This window comes from Colletes latitarsis, chromosome 10, assembly GCF_051014445.1.
Source record: "Colletes latitarsis isolate SP2378_abdomen chromosome 10, iyColLati1, whole genome shotgun sequence".
Classification (NCBI taxonomy): domain Eukaryota; kingdom Metazoa; phylum Arthropoda; class Insecta; order Hymenoptera; family Colletidae; genus Colletes; species Colletes latitarsis.
The window spans coordinates 11,017,083-11,033,123 of NC_135143.1; the positions used below are offsets into that span (position 1 = coordinate 11,017,083).

At 38.4% G+C, this 16,041-nt stretch overlaps 1 pseudogene; it reads right to left on the reverse strand.

The window, feature by feature from the left end:
• Nucleotides 1–4,480: 4,480 nt before the first annotated feature.
• On the reverse strand, nucleotides 4,481–4,915 carry LOC143347219 (histone-lysine N-methyltransferase SETMAR pseudogene; annotated as a pseudogene).
• Between the last annotated feature and the right edge of the window lie 11,126 nt (nucleotides 4,916–16,041).

Here is a 16,041-nt window from a genome sequence, read left to right on the forward strand (position 1 = left end):
CCCCCAAATTTAGCTCTGCTGACGCAATAACGTACGACACCAATTCTGCAAAAATTGTTATTTCTTTCGATCTGCACGACCGAACGAAAAATACTTTTCACCTGAGAACTAGCAAGGATTCCCCAACAAAATTATTTAAAACACGATCGAAGTTAAGCAAATTCCTTTTGAAAACACAGTGCTACGCTACTTCGCAATGAAAAATAAATGATCGTGTTGCTCGTTGGAGTAGCGTTGCGAAAACCACTGAAAAATGAAGTCTGTCCGAGTTATAAGTGAAACGAGTCAAGCAGTGGTCAGACGACCTGCCCGAATACATGAAAAGTTTTCCATATAACAAAGTGCGTAATGCCCAATATCCTCTTTTAAACTTTATATACTCGTACTGGGGATACTTTGCAACGCATTATATTACAAAAAGAGAAACTTTTTAAATTCAAGAATAATATTTATCGTATAAATTCTCTGGATAGAAATTTCTAATCGAAATAGATGCTATTGCCTTTGTATAAAACATTGTATAAAAATCTGTTTTTTCGAAATTAATACTCGCCAACAACTGATCGGAACGTTTAAATAAATATTAATCTATAATTAATGAGATAAATATATTAAAAAGGATTGAGTATCTGAGTTTATTTCTTTTAATATTCTCAATTCGTACAACTTGAGTTTGACTTAAATATAATAAAGGTTAGCAGTAGTTCTTTGAAGAAATATCTTTGAAACGATATACATTAACGAGAAGATTCAAGTTCGTTCATCAAAATCGCAAAGAAGTTCTTCGACAACCGAATATTTGAACTGTCAGGTAACGAAACAAATGAACATTTTGTTTCCACGTGTTCCACTTGCTAAGTACTGAAACTAACTTCATAACTCGCTGTTAATACGCTCGTATAAATTTAAACGAGACACGAACCCGATTCTTGGAACAGTACCCCGCGAATATCTGTCATTATTATGGGGCATCCTGGCTCGATCAATAAATGCTACAATAGACAAATCCTTGCACGCACGCAATCATTTTTATCGCGTAGTTATTACGCGAAACCGGCACAAATTCAACCATTTACAACCACGGTCGTGCATGTCCTCTCTGCCGTTGATCTTTGAACTTTGGATTGTGACTGGACTAGAACTGGAGCTATCAGATTCAGTTCTAAATGCAAACGAAATTATACTGCGATAAATCAAGTTAATTTCGCGTAAATAAACGCGTAAACTACTGCTCTTCCGAACGTGCTCTAAAACGAATGAACTAGAAAATTTAGATTCGTATCGATAAATAATTTAATATAAAAACGTTTAAATGTATTAAATATTTCAGAGTTTGACAATTAAAAGAATGGCAGATAATATTATTATAAAATAGAAGATCGTCTAAACGTTTAAACGTAAACAGCCACTGAAAATGTAGTATCGGGAATTAATTTATGACAATTTAACTTTGGTAAAATTATTACTAAGATAAACATTGCAATAGGTCATGGAGTTAAGACATTTATGAATAATAGAAACCATGAGCGAATTGATCGATCCGAGAGGCGAACAACTGGCGCGGCAAAAAGGGGTAAAAGTAATCGTAGGAACGAACATTTCACTCGAGAAGAGTTGTTTGAGGAAAGAAAGGACTCTTAGATTATTCTGATATCACCTACGCTGGATATAAGTAATCAAATTTTACAATTATTTCTGTCGAAATAGTTTTGAACTGGTATCGGAAAGAAGACATATCGGGGACGTTTCAAGTATTTCTATAAATATTGTATCACTTCATAAAGGATGTATTCTTGGCCGAAAACAATACTGTGCATACTTATAAGATAAATAAACGTGTCTGGAAAATCTCGATACAAAATAGCCTATCTACCGTTAAAAAAAAAATCACAAACCGAAAAAATGACAGTCTGAATGTCATCTGCAACGTCATCGAATATCGATGTGATTATATTTTCGTTGGATTCGATATTTTATTGCTCCGATTGGAAAACTCTCTGCGCGTAGACCAGATTTGGCCCGTTGGACGTAGTTTGTTGGGGGCGTTCGTCGGTTTCATCATTTTTTCAGCGGCTTACCGTAGAAACGGCCTGTCTAATAACTATTTCACGATATCATAAAGTGTCCCAACTGTAGCAACGAGCAGATGCCACCAGCAGCCGCACCTCTCTTCGCGTGTACGCGCGCGTTCCCGTGTGTATTGTGCGCGTTTTGGCCGGGCACATCGAGCACAAGGGGATTCATTAAGCGCGCGTGGACACGCGTGTACGTGCTTTGTCAGTCTGTCGGGATGGATGCTTGTGACGTTATGATTAACGCGGTTGAATTTTGCGCATGAGACACCGCGATTGCGAGCCGAATCGATTAAGCCTTTCGCGCACGATCTGTGCCCGATCAACGATCTCGCGATGCTTCTTTCGTACAACGTGACAAATTTCATTTGAGAAAGACTTAATTATTAGAGAAATCCATGAAGATTATTAGAGGATCCATGAATGTCACTAAAATTTTTCTTTCGCGACATTTTCCTTTGGAAACCATTGAAATTGTAAACCTTCGTAAGTCGATAATCATCGTGTTGATATGAATTTTACTTAAATAAAACGTTACATATGTGTACATTTTAAAACTGCCTCCAAAAGCAAATTCTTTACCAACTAAAATTAACGATCACGCTTCGATGATAATATTCAAGTGTAATCGTTGATATTCTCAAGCGCTTTTGGTCGACTAACGAGTAGAAAATATTCCGTTTCCCAAAAATGATGTTTCGCGTAATGATGCTGACAGATTATCGGGCATATCTTGTTCATCAATCCCTGCTTCGCACGCTACATTAGGCGCGAGTACTCGCTAATTAATATCCGCGGAAGATATTAGCTTAGTCACCGAATAATGGCGTTTGCTACAGATTTCATTATTCCTTATATTACAAATATAATTAATGAAAGAGGTATACAAAGAATTTATTTCTGAAAATTGTTCGATAATGTATTTCTCATCAGGTCTAAATAACGTGTAAAATATTTAGTATTCGCGAATAGACCTTGCATAGTGCTTTCCTAGCCTGAACGTTGATTCTAATCCACGAAGGAAAACGTTACGAGAATTCGATTTACGAATAAATCTAAAATTTCGATAATTCGCGAATAAAATTTATTCGACTCCGGCGTCGTTCATATTAAGAACGAATAAATAAATTATTCGCGTCGGGTGATCGGAATTCCGAGAACGCGTCGCTTTCAGGAAGCTCGCACACGCGAGCATGCGGAGGATATCGACGTCTCTGAGTCCTCTTTTTTTTTCCTCCGTGTTCTTCCTTGCGGATCATTACACCGGACCGGATATCCACTCTGAGAGGATCTCGGTGGCTCACTTTCCGGAACACAATTAAAGACCGGATGCGCGAGACCCATCTCGTGGAAAGGAGAGCAGCCAAGGTTACACGAGTGGGGGGAAGGGGGTCTGTAATGGCGGAACGCGAGGGGTGGGCGAAGCCGAGTTTTCTCGACCCCTTAAATTTCGGCTTATACCACTTGTTGGCGGTGCACACGAGCAACAGATGACACTACTCCAGTCCTCTGCAACGGTCTCCTCCCGCGGCGCGAGATTCTAATTCGATTTTTTTTTTTTTTACGCGCATACGGAAACAGGAACACGAGATCCTGTTTGATCTAACGATTTGCGGTTCCGTTTGTACGTGACTGCGAGCCCGGAGGAAGATTCGCCGGGCCAGCCTTGGATTTCTGTCGCTTTCTTCCTCAACTCGCAACGGAGAACTTGCCAAATAACGCTCGCGCGACGCTTTATGAAAATTGATACATTCGCGTATTGCGTCTTAAATATCTTCTCTGGGTTCTCGAAACATTTTGCAATATATGTTTTGAATTCGTCCTGACGTCCCCTACGATACGATAGGGGGAAAAATATATGGTTCTAATTGAGAAACTTGTCATAAGTAATTGCTATTTCTTCATACTAACTTTATTTCTTTATTGAAAGTGTTACACAACACCTTAGTTTAAAACGTATTCTCCATTATTAAATACAACCTTTTACATGAGTTTTACAACCCTGTTCATGGTTGTTGAATACTGAATTTTTGTCCATTTAAAGAATTTTGTAGGGATCGAAATAAATGATAATCTGCAAGGACTAGGTCCGGTGAATGAGGATGAGGTAACACGGTCCATCCTAGTTTCAAAGTTTTTTCCTGGGTAGCTCTTGCCGTACGTGACCTAGCGTTGTCATGCAAAAGCATGGCGCCCTTACGATTGATAAGTGCTGATCGTTTCTATTGTAATTTTTCTTGAACCCTGTTCAATTGTTCAGTGTACAACTCATAATGGATTATTCCTCTTCGATCCAACCATACGGAAAGAAGAATCTTCTTTCCATGAAGAGTGGCTTTGAATTCTGACAGAGGTTGTTTATCTTTATCTACCCACTGTCTTTTTCGAGTAACATTTTCGTACGTGATCTATTTTTCATCTCTTGTAATCAGCTTGTTCAAAAATGGGTCATTTCTGTTCATTGACAAGAACGAAGTGGTAACCGCCATTCTATCCACCTTGTTTTTCTCCGATAAATTGTGCGGAACCCATACGCCTAGCTTGCTGACTTTTCCTAGTTTTTCCATGTGTCGACAAATGATAGATTGAAATGTCTTCAACTTATCTGCTAATTCTTTGGTTGTTTGACGTGGGTTTTGCTCCACTAGGATCTTCAAAATGTTGTCATCGATATCCGTTGACCGTCCCGATTTAGGTTCATCTTGAAGACTGGTATCTCCAGCACGAAACTTGGCAAAGCAATTTTGCAATGCACGTTCTGCTACTACACCTTCACCGATAACGTCGTATATTTGTTTTGCTGTAGCCGTCGCATTATTACCAGATTGGAACTCCCACAACATTCAACTCTCTAAAATAAGGTAAGCACAACGGCGAAAACGAACTACAGGCCATTTGGAATTCTCGAAACAGTTTATGAGGAATTATTATTCAGGAATTATTTAATTCCTGAACATGCCAAAGTTTTATATCGCCAAATTTAGAAGCCAAAATTTAGCATTTCGATCTGTTATTGCCAAGTAGCGATGCACCAAAAGTGGGTATAAGATAACCTTGCAGTAAGTCGATCTTCCAAGTATTTTTATCGAACCCAACTCGCGTTACAAATTAAATACACTCGTGAATAACAATATGTACAATGTAAAAAGTATTTGTTTCGATAATAAAGTACTTTAAACCTGTCTTTCACGAGTAATGCTAAAAGAGGTACAACGTACGGTGCAGTAATCGATGCGCGAACTACGAAAAAGTTTTCTTTATAGTTTGTAAGACATATCGGGCATCGTATGCCCTGGAAGAAACATCGAGAGCGCAGCTCGAAGATTATTGGCTGGGAATGCGTGTCTCCCGCGAGGACCCAAGAGGTTCGAAGTTGTCTGGGAACTTATTGGCCAGCCTAATATTTTCAAAGTTATTACCCCCGGCCTGTATAGCGCTAATTCGCCGATATCAACTCCGTTCCGCGTCGCAGCCAAGGGACAAGTAACGGTAATGTCGTTATAATTACCCGCAGCCAGGAACTTCGGCTTTGAATATTCAGCAGGCGGAGGCGGCTAGTGGTTTGAGTCAGCGTATAAGCCAGCCACCGGGCCTTTTAATTGATTCGGTGAAATAAACCGTGGAAACACCGGGTGCAGCAATAAGATACTCCGTGAAAAATTGTCAGAAGAGGCAACGCGGCAGAAAGATAGGCATAAGAGATAGAACGAAAGGGACCCGAGGGTGTTCGGGATCGCACAAAGGGCCTCCGACCTTCGATCTTCTCTCGAACGGACGGTCAGCCTGTGTGCACGCGATGAAGTAAGAGAATCGGATCGACGGGTCTGAAGGAAAATTTTCAACGGAGGAAAATTACGAAAGGGTCGCGCACGCGATCGCCCGGCCAACGCGGACTGCGTTCCCATTCAGACTGACGCAACGTGTCGCCTCAAAAGCGATACTCCTAATTTACACCCTGCTGGAATGCACGGTGCAAAGATGTAAATCGAGCGGAACTCAGGGTCCAGCCTTTGACTGCAATCGTGGGGCAAACGGGCTTATACGTGTTTTAAAAGTACAGTAGACGAGAAGGTGGATTGTTACGATTGGTGGCTTTTTATTTTTAATTTTCTAGTCTAAATTCAATATCGGTAATGATACAATTACCGGAGAAAGTATCCACACACCGCAACACGTTCAGTTTAAACAGTAAGAACTTTCATTATAGAAGGCTAGTTAACTATGGAAGGCACATATGCAATTAGGGAATTAACTCAGCTTTCAGATAGTATGAATTATATTGTAACTTAAATAAAAATACAACAGACAATTCTCAAATGCCGAATGAGGTAAGAAAATCAGCGAGAAAAATGTATTCATACAGAATTTTGTTTGTTTGTGAATCAGTCATATTTATGGTAATTAATATTTTGTAGGATATCCGTTATTATCAATCGCTTGTAATCGCCTGGGCATAGATTCAATTAAATTATTTGTTACATTTCCCTCCATTTTTTGCCATTCCTCTTGCAAAACATATTTTAAATCATTTTTATTTGTAATTTTATATTTTTGCAAACGATGTTTCAATTCTCGCCATATATGCTCGATTGGATTTATGTTCTGTGATTGCAGACGAGTTTCCAGAACGTGAAACGTATTATATAAAAGCCATTCTCTACTTAAATGTAGAAAATTATTGTAGATGGGAGCGTTATCTAGCTGAAAATAGTAATTGTCAGGAAGACCTAATTTCCGTGCGCGAAAAAATTATTTTTAGTTGCAAGGGTCAATTACAATCATTTTTGGTGAATACACATACCCCCGAAATCCTACCCACTTCCAAGAAAAAATTCGGGTAGGTGTTGAAATTTTTCGGGGAAAAAAAAATTTTTCAAATCGTTCTAAAAAAAATATTTTCGATTGCAGGGATCGATTATAAGCATTTTTGGTGAAGAGACATACCCTCGAATTCCTGCGCATTTTCAAGAAAAAAATTCCTTACCGAAAATATCATTTCTGGCCAGAAATGTCTGCCCGAATTTTCATCCAATTCTTTAAAACGTCATAACTTCTGAACGGATTGGACGATTTCAATGTTTAAAAAAGCAAATTACGCGTATTTTGATGGAGAATATGTACAAATCGTAAAAATATTAGAAAAGTTGGTGCTTGACGCCGCAAAATGAGAAAAACCCCATAAAAATGGTCCAATTTTCAAACAACCATAACTCCTACAATAACGAATATATTTCAATGAAACTTTTCTCTGAAGTAGAGCTCATAGGTACCTACAAAAAAGTATTAGACAACTTTTCTGTAGAGCGTCAAACAAATTTATTAAAAATGAAAAACAAATATTTAAGAAAAATCGACAGGGGGTAGGTGCTTAAATTTTTCGGTGAAAAAAAAAAATTTTAAATCGTTCTGGAAAAATTATTTTCGATTGCAGGGGTCAATTACAATAATTTTTGGTCATTAGATAAACCCCCGAAATCCTACCCACTTTCGAGAAAAATATTCAAAAAGTTGTGAAACTTCAAATCGTTTTTGAAAAATTATTTTCGTTTACGGGGGTCAATTACAATCATTTTTGGTGAATAGACATACCCCCGAAATTCTACGCATTTTCGAGAAAAAAATTCAATACGAGTGAAATTTTAAACGTTAATAACTTTTTAACGAAGCCTCCATCAACAAATTAGTATTCTTGATTTTCGTCCTATTTTGGCTTCTAAAATCTCCCATTACAATTTTTACCATTTCACCAATCTCGCGAAGTGATTTCCGACTTTTCCATAATTCAATTATAATTTTTCTTGCCTCTATTGTAGTTTTCTTATTTTTAACACTCACTATGATAAAAATTATGATTCTTTAACAAACCACGCTAAGAATTGACGAAATGCTATGAAACAGAAGAAATAGAAATAAAAGAAAGACGAGACTCTCCCAAGATTTTGAGTTTTATTGGTGTATTTCATAAATAGATTTAATAGTAATAGTAAATAGAATTCATACTATTTGAAAGCTGAATTAATTTCCCAACTGCATATGTGCCTTTCATAGCTAAGTAGCCTTCATAATCAAAGTTATTATTGTTTAAACTGAACGTATTGAGGTGTATGGATACTTTTTTCGGCTCAGAATTACACTTATCTAAATCGAAAGCATGGATTGGAAAAGTTAAGTTTTCAAAGTGAGGCATTTTGTATCGATGCGCCCCATAGCAAGTTGTTATGATCGTAATTTTTAAAACAAATATTTACTGCTTGCTACAAATCATAAATAAATTAAAGTAATATAACAAGTTGTTTCATTATTATTCGTATTGAATTTCTGTCATAATTATTATTTACTTGGATGATCAAACTTTTCGAAAACGAAGGTTCGTAGAGGGAAGATTATATCGTGATCAGAACTAAAATTATCATTCGAAATGTCACTCATGTAATCAGTTGTCGGATAAGGTATTTCCAACAAAATACGTATGCAGGTCTGTTTCGTTGCGGAGGATTCAAGCAGAATGCAGCACAGCTTGGTACACTGAAATCTTGATTCCAGAAACTTAATTGCGTCGATAATAATTACCACATAAAGTAGCGCGACTACACTGCGCAGTATGATCATATACATACCTGGGTCTCGACCGAATTAATAATAGAGTTAAAACGTGCTCGCCTCAAATTTCAATGCATTATCATTCAAGGGAGTGAACAATGAACACGCTAGAAGTTACACGCAGCAGGTTCAATAATTAGTCTCCGCTAAGCTAATTATTTCGATCATTACTATTACATTAAAATAATTTAACGACGCGCTCTCTAATCATTTGTCTTGTTAAAGACGACTTAATAAAGAAGTTGCAAGTTTCAAAATTGTTTTAAAATTGTTAATTAAATCCACAGATGGCGAGTGAAAACTCGATGTAGTAAATATCAAGATGCGAGAGGCTGCTTTTAAGAGAGTATCTAAGTAATTATGCATATTTCAGTAAAATCAAATCATGAAAATACGTATCGAAAACATTTGTCATTATTACTGTATCTACGAATATTATTAGATATTTGATAATAATGCAGGAACGGATCGAGCATTTTCGTGATCAAAGTTCGCCGTTAGTTCACCGGTAGAAGACCCGATTACTAATTAAACGGACTGGATAATCGGCTTGGTGTTCGATACTCGGGCTTTATAGCGGTTGACTGAACCACAGAATCCGATTATGATCCGCGTGATAACACGAAGAGACGATGAAGTCAACGAGAATGGAAAGATGGAAAGGGCTGAAAGGACGAATCGAGGAGGATCGAAAGTTCGTATCTGAAGTGGGTCAGTAACGTTCGCTTCAAACGATTCGTCCTTCCCTCTCCTATCATGTAGGCACTTGGTGCAAACGTTCTTGTCCTTGATCTCGTCCCTTTGTGCCAGCACCTACCAGTGAATGATGGTGTCGAGTATGTGAGAGCGATGCCAGTGCATCGTCAATTAGCACTCCCTTTGCGCACCGTTCCGTTTTCGAAAGGTTTGTAACATTTTATTCCACGATCGTGACGTGGAATTTCGTACTAGACGATCGAAGACCCAGAGATATGAATTTCAAATTTTCTATACCATAAATATGCGCTCGACGTAGAGTTTCTGAAACGTAACATTTATCTACTCTAACTGTATGACAAATTCAATTATTTACAAAAAATTCTTGGCATAGTAATTAAGTAAATATCCTGTATTCGAATTTAAATTCATTTTCAATTAAATAAATAATTTGTAATCTAGTTTATCGCATACCGGCTGTATAATTGTAAGGGATTGGTGTAGAAGATGATCGGAAAAATAAACTCAATCCACGCACACTATTTACCTGCGGGAGCACAAATGTTTATTGAATGTTTGCGTTATAATAAGTGCGACTCTCGATGTTCTCGTCGAAAGTTAAAAATGTGTAATGCCTCTTGTCCTTTGCCCTCCCGGGGTTATATACCCGGTCCACGACAAAGACAGCTGTATATACGTGTATATATATACCTTTTTCGTACAAAAAGGCGCGCAACTCGGCGGGAAAAATGCCTCGACCGCGTGGCCAACGCTAGTGGCCGTTTCTGGCCGTCGAGAAAAACCCAGGCTTGTACCGATGGTCGCCATGTGTGCCCATCGACCCTGACCGGGCTCTTACAAGCCCCTACAATGAATTACCAATTCTAGCGAAGGCGTGGTGGCGACGAAGTCGCTACATAATCAATAGGAGTTGCTGAAACTTCTTTGGGTATATAACGTCAAAGTAAATCTCAAAATAAACATAAAAGACAGCATAAATTATAGTAGTTGTTATAGTCATCGGGTAGAGGATGAAATGCCCTTTAAAATGAGCGTTTGTGAGAGTCGATAGCTTCATTAGTTCCGGAGATATGACGATTTTAGTTTCAAGTCGATGCGATGGCTAGTTTCAGAGATATAAGGGTTCGAAGCGTTTGTTTACGTTTCATTGAGAACAATGGACTCGCGCGCGCGACAGTAGTAAACAGTGCGTAGTAAATTCTTAGAAATACTACGACTTCCTGGTCACGTGACTGTCTCGACTCACGCGCGACAAGGAGGTACGACGCGACGCGTCAGACGGAGACAGAGATAGCCGAATTAAGAAAAATACCCTTTTACATAAATTACGATATCTCGAAAACGGAAAGTCGGATCGGCAAAAACCAAAAACCATTTCAAAGGGGAAGCTTTGCCGCTGCTAACGATGGTTCGATAATTAATAAAGCATTAGTAGTTTCGGAACTGCACGCGTCTAAAGTTTTAGTATTTTTAATGCGCGTTAATGGGCTTTTCCAAGACGGAGAGCGAGATCACAGTGGATATTAAAAAATTACCCCTTTACATAAATTACGATATCTCGAAAACGGAAAGTCGGATCGACAAAAACCAAACACCATTTTAAAGGGGAGGCTTTGCCGCTGCTAACGATGGTTCGATAATTAATAAAGCACTAGTAGTTTTGAAACTATATGCACCTAAAGTTTTAATATTTTTAATACGCATTAATAGCCTATTCTAAGGCTTTTATTTAAATTACGATATCTCGAAAACGAAAAGTCGGATCGACATAAACAAAAAACCATTTTAAAGAGGAAGCTTTGCCGCTTCTAACAACGGCTTGATTATGTACGAAACACTAGTAGTTTCGGAACCGCACGCGCGTAAACTTTAACTATGTTTAATTCGTCTCTGAAACGATTAACTGCTCAACCGTATTATACGTTCCTATAATTAATTTATAATTCTCCATGCAAGACCTGTCAATAATTTTTTTTTTCACTTTAGTACGGTGTGATAAACACGTTATTAATTTTAAAATAATTAATTTTGCTTGTCCATCGAACGACACGCAGAGGGGAGAAAAGCAAATCAAACACGAGCGGAATATCGCCGTTACAGGAAACGCTGGGAAAATCAGGACGCGATCGAATTTTGATTCACTTTTTCGTCGGTGATCCCTGGTGAAAAAGCAAATCAAACTTTCAGAATAAATTGTTTTCGCGGCAGTCGACTCGGAAAGTCTGTCGAGCACGGGTCAGTGTTTTAGTCCGCAATCGATTGTAATCATTCCACGCGTCGCGCTCGCCGATATTTCAACACACTCTAATTAAACTCACGGAAGGAGACTTTAATTTCGCGGCTACGGTCACTGTTTCCGTGGCTCTCGGTACATCTGTAATGGCCTTTTTCCCGGGGATGACACCGACGGAGGGGGGGAATGAAAATTAGCCGACTGCGAAAATTAAAAAAGCTATCGCGATTTTAATTGTACCGTAAAAGTGTTTTAATATATTTCGCTAACATCGTTTCGAAACAACTTTGTTCCGTAATAAGCGTAAGAGCGGAATGCCTTTATTAAAGGGAATGGGAAAATTAATTAGATTTAAATACTGTGTAAAATATAATCACCATTATTTAAAATTAATCCGACGCGTAACCAATTTAATCCCTCGTCCGCCTCGATCATTATTTCCTACAAAATAAACTGTCGTTTCGGATAAGGATGCCCCTATCGATTGTTCGTTATAGGTACCTGTAGTTAATTACCTGTTTCATTAGTTTCGAATTTTCGAATATAAGAAGAGTAAAAGTTTGTTAAATACGAATAGAAAATTACGGATGGAACGAACAAAATTGCATTATATCGAGATTCTCGATACTAATGGCAAACAAAATGGGAAACCGGTCTAAACAGTGTGTGTCTGTTAAAAAAAAAAAAAAAGAATACAACGCCTTGGTCATCTTTCTTGTTATAGAAAATGAGTAATAATTTCCCAGTAAACGATTTATACCAGCGCAGCGATAGGGTCGGACTCCAATATGTGGTATCATCGAAATAACCTAATTTTTTGATTACTTCAGCCGCTATCCAGCGAAGCCACTTCAAAGCTACTCGAGCGCCTTGGTCTTTCTCCTCGTTAATAAAAAATCGATTGCTGCTTTCACCTTATTCCCCCACGTCATTCCTTCACACGGAGGAATCGCGGAGGAAAGCCTGTAATGTCACTATGTGTCCCGCTGCTTTTCGTCTGTTTCGAAATGGCCCCTCGCTGAGAGCCGAGTGCCTCTAAATGCGATCTATTTACGTGGCAATACCTAAGGAATGTCTCGACGACGAAATTACTTGGTCCCCGCTGCGACCTAATGCACGCCACAATTTTTATTTCACGATCTTTCGGCTCGTTGCTACGGTATCGCCCAGTCTTTGTTACAACGAAAGTAAACGCTGGAAAAACGGAGACACCGAGACTTTAACGCCAAAATTCGAGCGGAATTCAAGCAGAAAACTAGATAATACCATTTGACACCATTAACCGTTTAAATGATCTTTGCCTTTTGTAATATTGTACTATAATGACACAGTGAAAATATCTACTTGTTGAAAGAATGCACCGAAAAACATTTTTGTTGATTTTTCAGGTAAAGCGAAAACTAACTTTTTCGTAAATTTGCATAGGAAGCTCACTGTATGCTGAAACACAAAATACGGATATTTCGGAATTGGAAGTTTTTGCATTGTAAAACAAACATTTATATTTTGTCTGGGTTTTGCGTGACATTTCTGAAACGTATTATACTCGAGAAAATTCTATATTCTTGTAATGTTTTCTTCGTTAAATAGAAAAGAATGTCACAACTGATATTCGTCTGTGTAAAATAAGCAGTGATGAAATTTAGTTTACAGATACCAGAATCCATCGACTGCGTATTAAACCTAATCGCGTTGCTGGTTACACAGCGTTTAATGTATATGAATGAAGGTACCGCATAATTCGCGTTCGTTTACTCTCGTTGATGTAGAGTCAGCGTTTAATAGCATATTCGGTGAACGAGCCAGAAGTTAAATATATTTCGACACTCGAACCTCCGAAATCCGTGGCTGTACGCGCGAACAGGAAGCTTAGGTGCGTGCGTACTGCGAACTCGGGGGATAAATTTCCCTGGCAAACCTCTGACAGCTGTTAACTCCGAACAAACCTTCAGTAATTCAGCCTTTAAGTCAATTAACTTCTTCGTTAGCGACCACGCAACGGATGATTAAGGCACCGTGTAACTTGCCGCGATAAGTTTCTGTGGTTTATTTGCGGCTTGTCCTCGTTAATACGCCCATATTACTACTCCACGAGCACTCGATAAAGATGTTTCCTATCCGTCAGATTGAGAGAATAAGACACGAACGTACCAGATTTTTATTAGAAAATTAACGAGTCGAATATTATCAGCATACGTTATTAACGTTGGGCGTGCAACGAATAAAATTTCATTTGATCTTTTCTTTATGTTGGGGAAAAATAGTAACGTACTTTATAAAATTTAATTTGCTCTGAGATCTGTTGAAATCATTTAAAAAAAAAATGAAATGTCATTATTCGTGGGGCAATTTTGCTCAAAATCGAATCAAATCTTGAGACGAGAATACGAATACTTAAATCGTACTAACAAATATAATTGAAAATCTTGTTTAATAATCAAAATGTGATCTGACTTTCTTGACTCTCTAAAATACCAACAAGAAGGAAATTAAAACAAGTTTGTAACAAACGTTCGTAAAAATTATAACAAAATATAATGTAATACACAAAAATGATCCAAACGTCGAATTGGTAGCAAATATAGAATTATCATTATCACACCGTTTCTCTAAAAATAACGATTGCCAAAGCACAATCAGGATGGATTCTTCTCGCAATTCGGAAAACACTAAATGAGAGAGCAGAAACGCACTTTCGTGGTATCTCTTCAATTACTCGAAGAATGTCCTTGAAACAAAATCGCTGATTGCACGACTCAGAAGGAGACTACTGCGTAATTTCCTATCAAGGCCAATACAATCTTCCCGCTCGGTTTAATGACAGATTCCCAAGTCCGTCGAAATGAAAAAGTTCGCCGGAAAGTTTCCCGCTACGAAGCATCGTCGGTCGATGAACCAAACTACAACGAAGACACGAATCTCGGATACGACGGTGAAAAAAAAAAATGCGAGGAAAAAAGGGCAGAGAATTACAGACGAGAATGTGTACTATCACTCGAGAGGACTCTTCATTTGTGTCATCTACTTCCGTTTTCTTTAGCAGTTTTCTACGTTCTACTTCCACGTCTTCATTCCCCATTCGCCACCTTCTTTTATGATCGCTCGAAACTAAAACGAAACTTTGTTCGCGCTGGGGGGATAAGACATCTTATGAGATGAAAATCAGTTTCTTAATAACCGCTGTTGACATCTAACTAAAATCAAACTGATAGTTCCTCAATAATTAATTCACCAAAGAGCTTGTTGATCACTGTATGGGTAATTGAACATTCAAGAAATAAAATTGTCTAGAAAATAAATTAAAAGAATGCACCAAATAATGTATAACATATCTAATTCTTGATGCAACGTGAAACTTTTTTGAAAATTCACACACTCTGGTACAATTCAGGTTGTGCCATAACCCTAGACAACTATATACAAAGTTATGGCGACGCAACAAGAATTATTTGTCCACGATATACGGAGACACGAGCCTTGTCCCTCAAACATGAATTTCTCTCCGTTACCCTTTTGATTTTTCTCCCTTCAGCATTCAATGCACAGCTTCCTCTATCACTACCTCAAATTCTCCGCCCTCCCTCCCCCTCTATCCTCTTCCATGCTCTCAGTTGCCTTCCTCTTGGCCGTATAATCCGCAAATTACTAACCTAACCCCCGCGAGCGTCTTAAAGACCAATCCTTGTTCGTGGTAGATTCAAAGGAGGTAATACCCGGACCAGACTTGGCAAGGATCCGGCAGGGAAAGCCTTGAAAGAAGGATGAAATACTTTTCTCCTCTCTATCCGTTTCCTTTTTCGTACGCCAGCATCCACGTACGCGTCTCTCTTTTCGCCGCGAGACGGGGTCATCCAGGATCCCTCCGTTCCCCTTTTCGACGCTGCTTCAGCAAACATTTATTATACCGAAAATACCAGATTTTGTTTCAGACTGGCCCGGTCGAAATTTTATTCGGAACGCTTGCCTCGTAATACCCTGCTCGACTTGGGGGTGGAAAAAAAAGACGAACCGAAAGATATCGTTCGGTGAAACGTGATCGATCGAGCCTTGAAAATTATTGAAAAGATCCCGGAGAATCCAAAGTGACCTAACTCTTTACAAAATGTAATCTGACACGAAGGATCCTCTGCAGTCTTGGAGGACTACTTTCGGGATGAGGTGAAGAGGCAAACTTATATCTTATAGTTCTATTTTTTCGAGATACAAAACACAATTAAAAAGTTAAATAAAAATAATAGGAAATGCTCGTAATCCTACAGTCTGAATTTCATTTGTTTCAAAGGTTGAAAAAAAAGATTGGCTTAAATAAACGAATATAAGAAGAAAATGGTTAAGACCAGTATTCCATAACCCGGACCAAATGGCGCACTATCTTTTGAAATGGATGGCATCGGTCGCCTCAAAACACCTCGACCATAT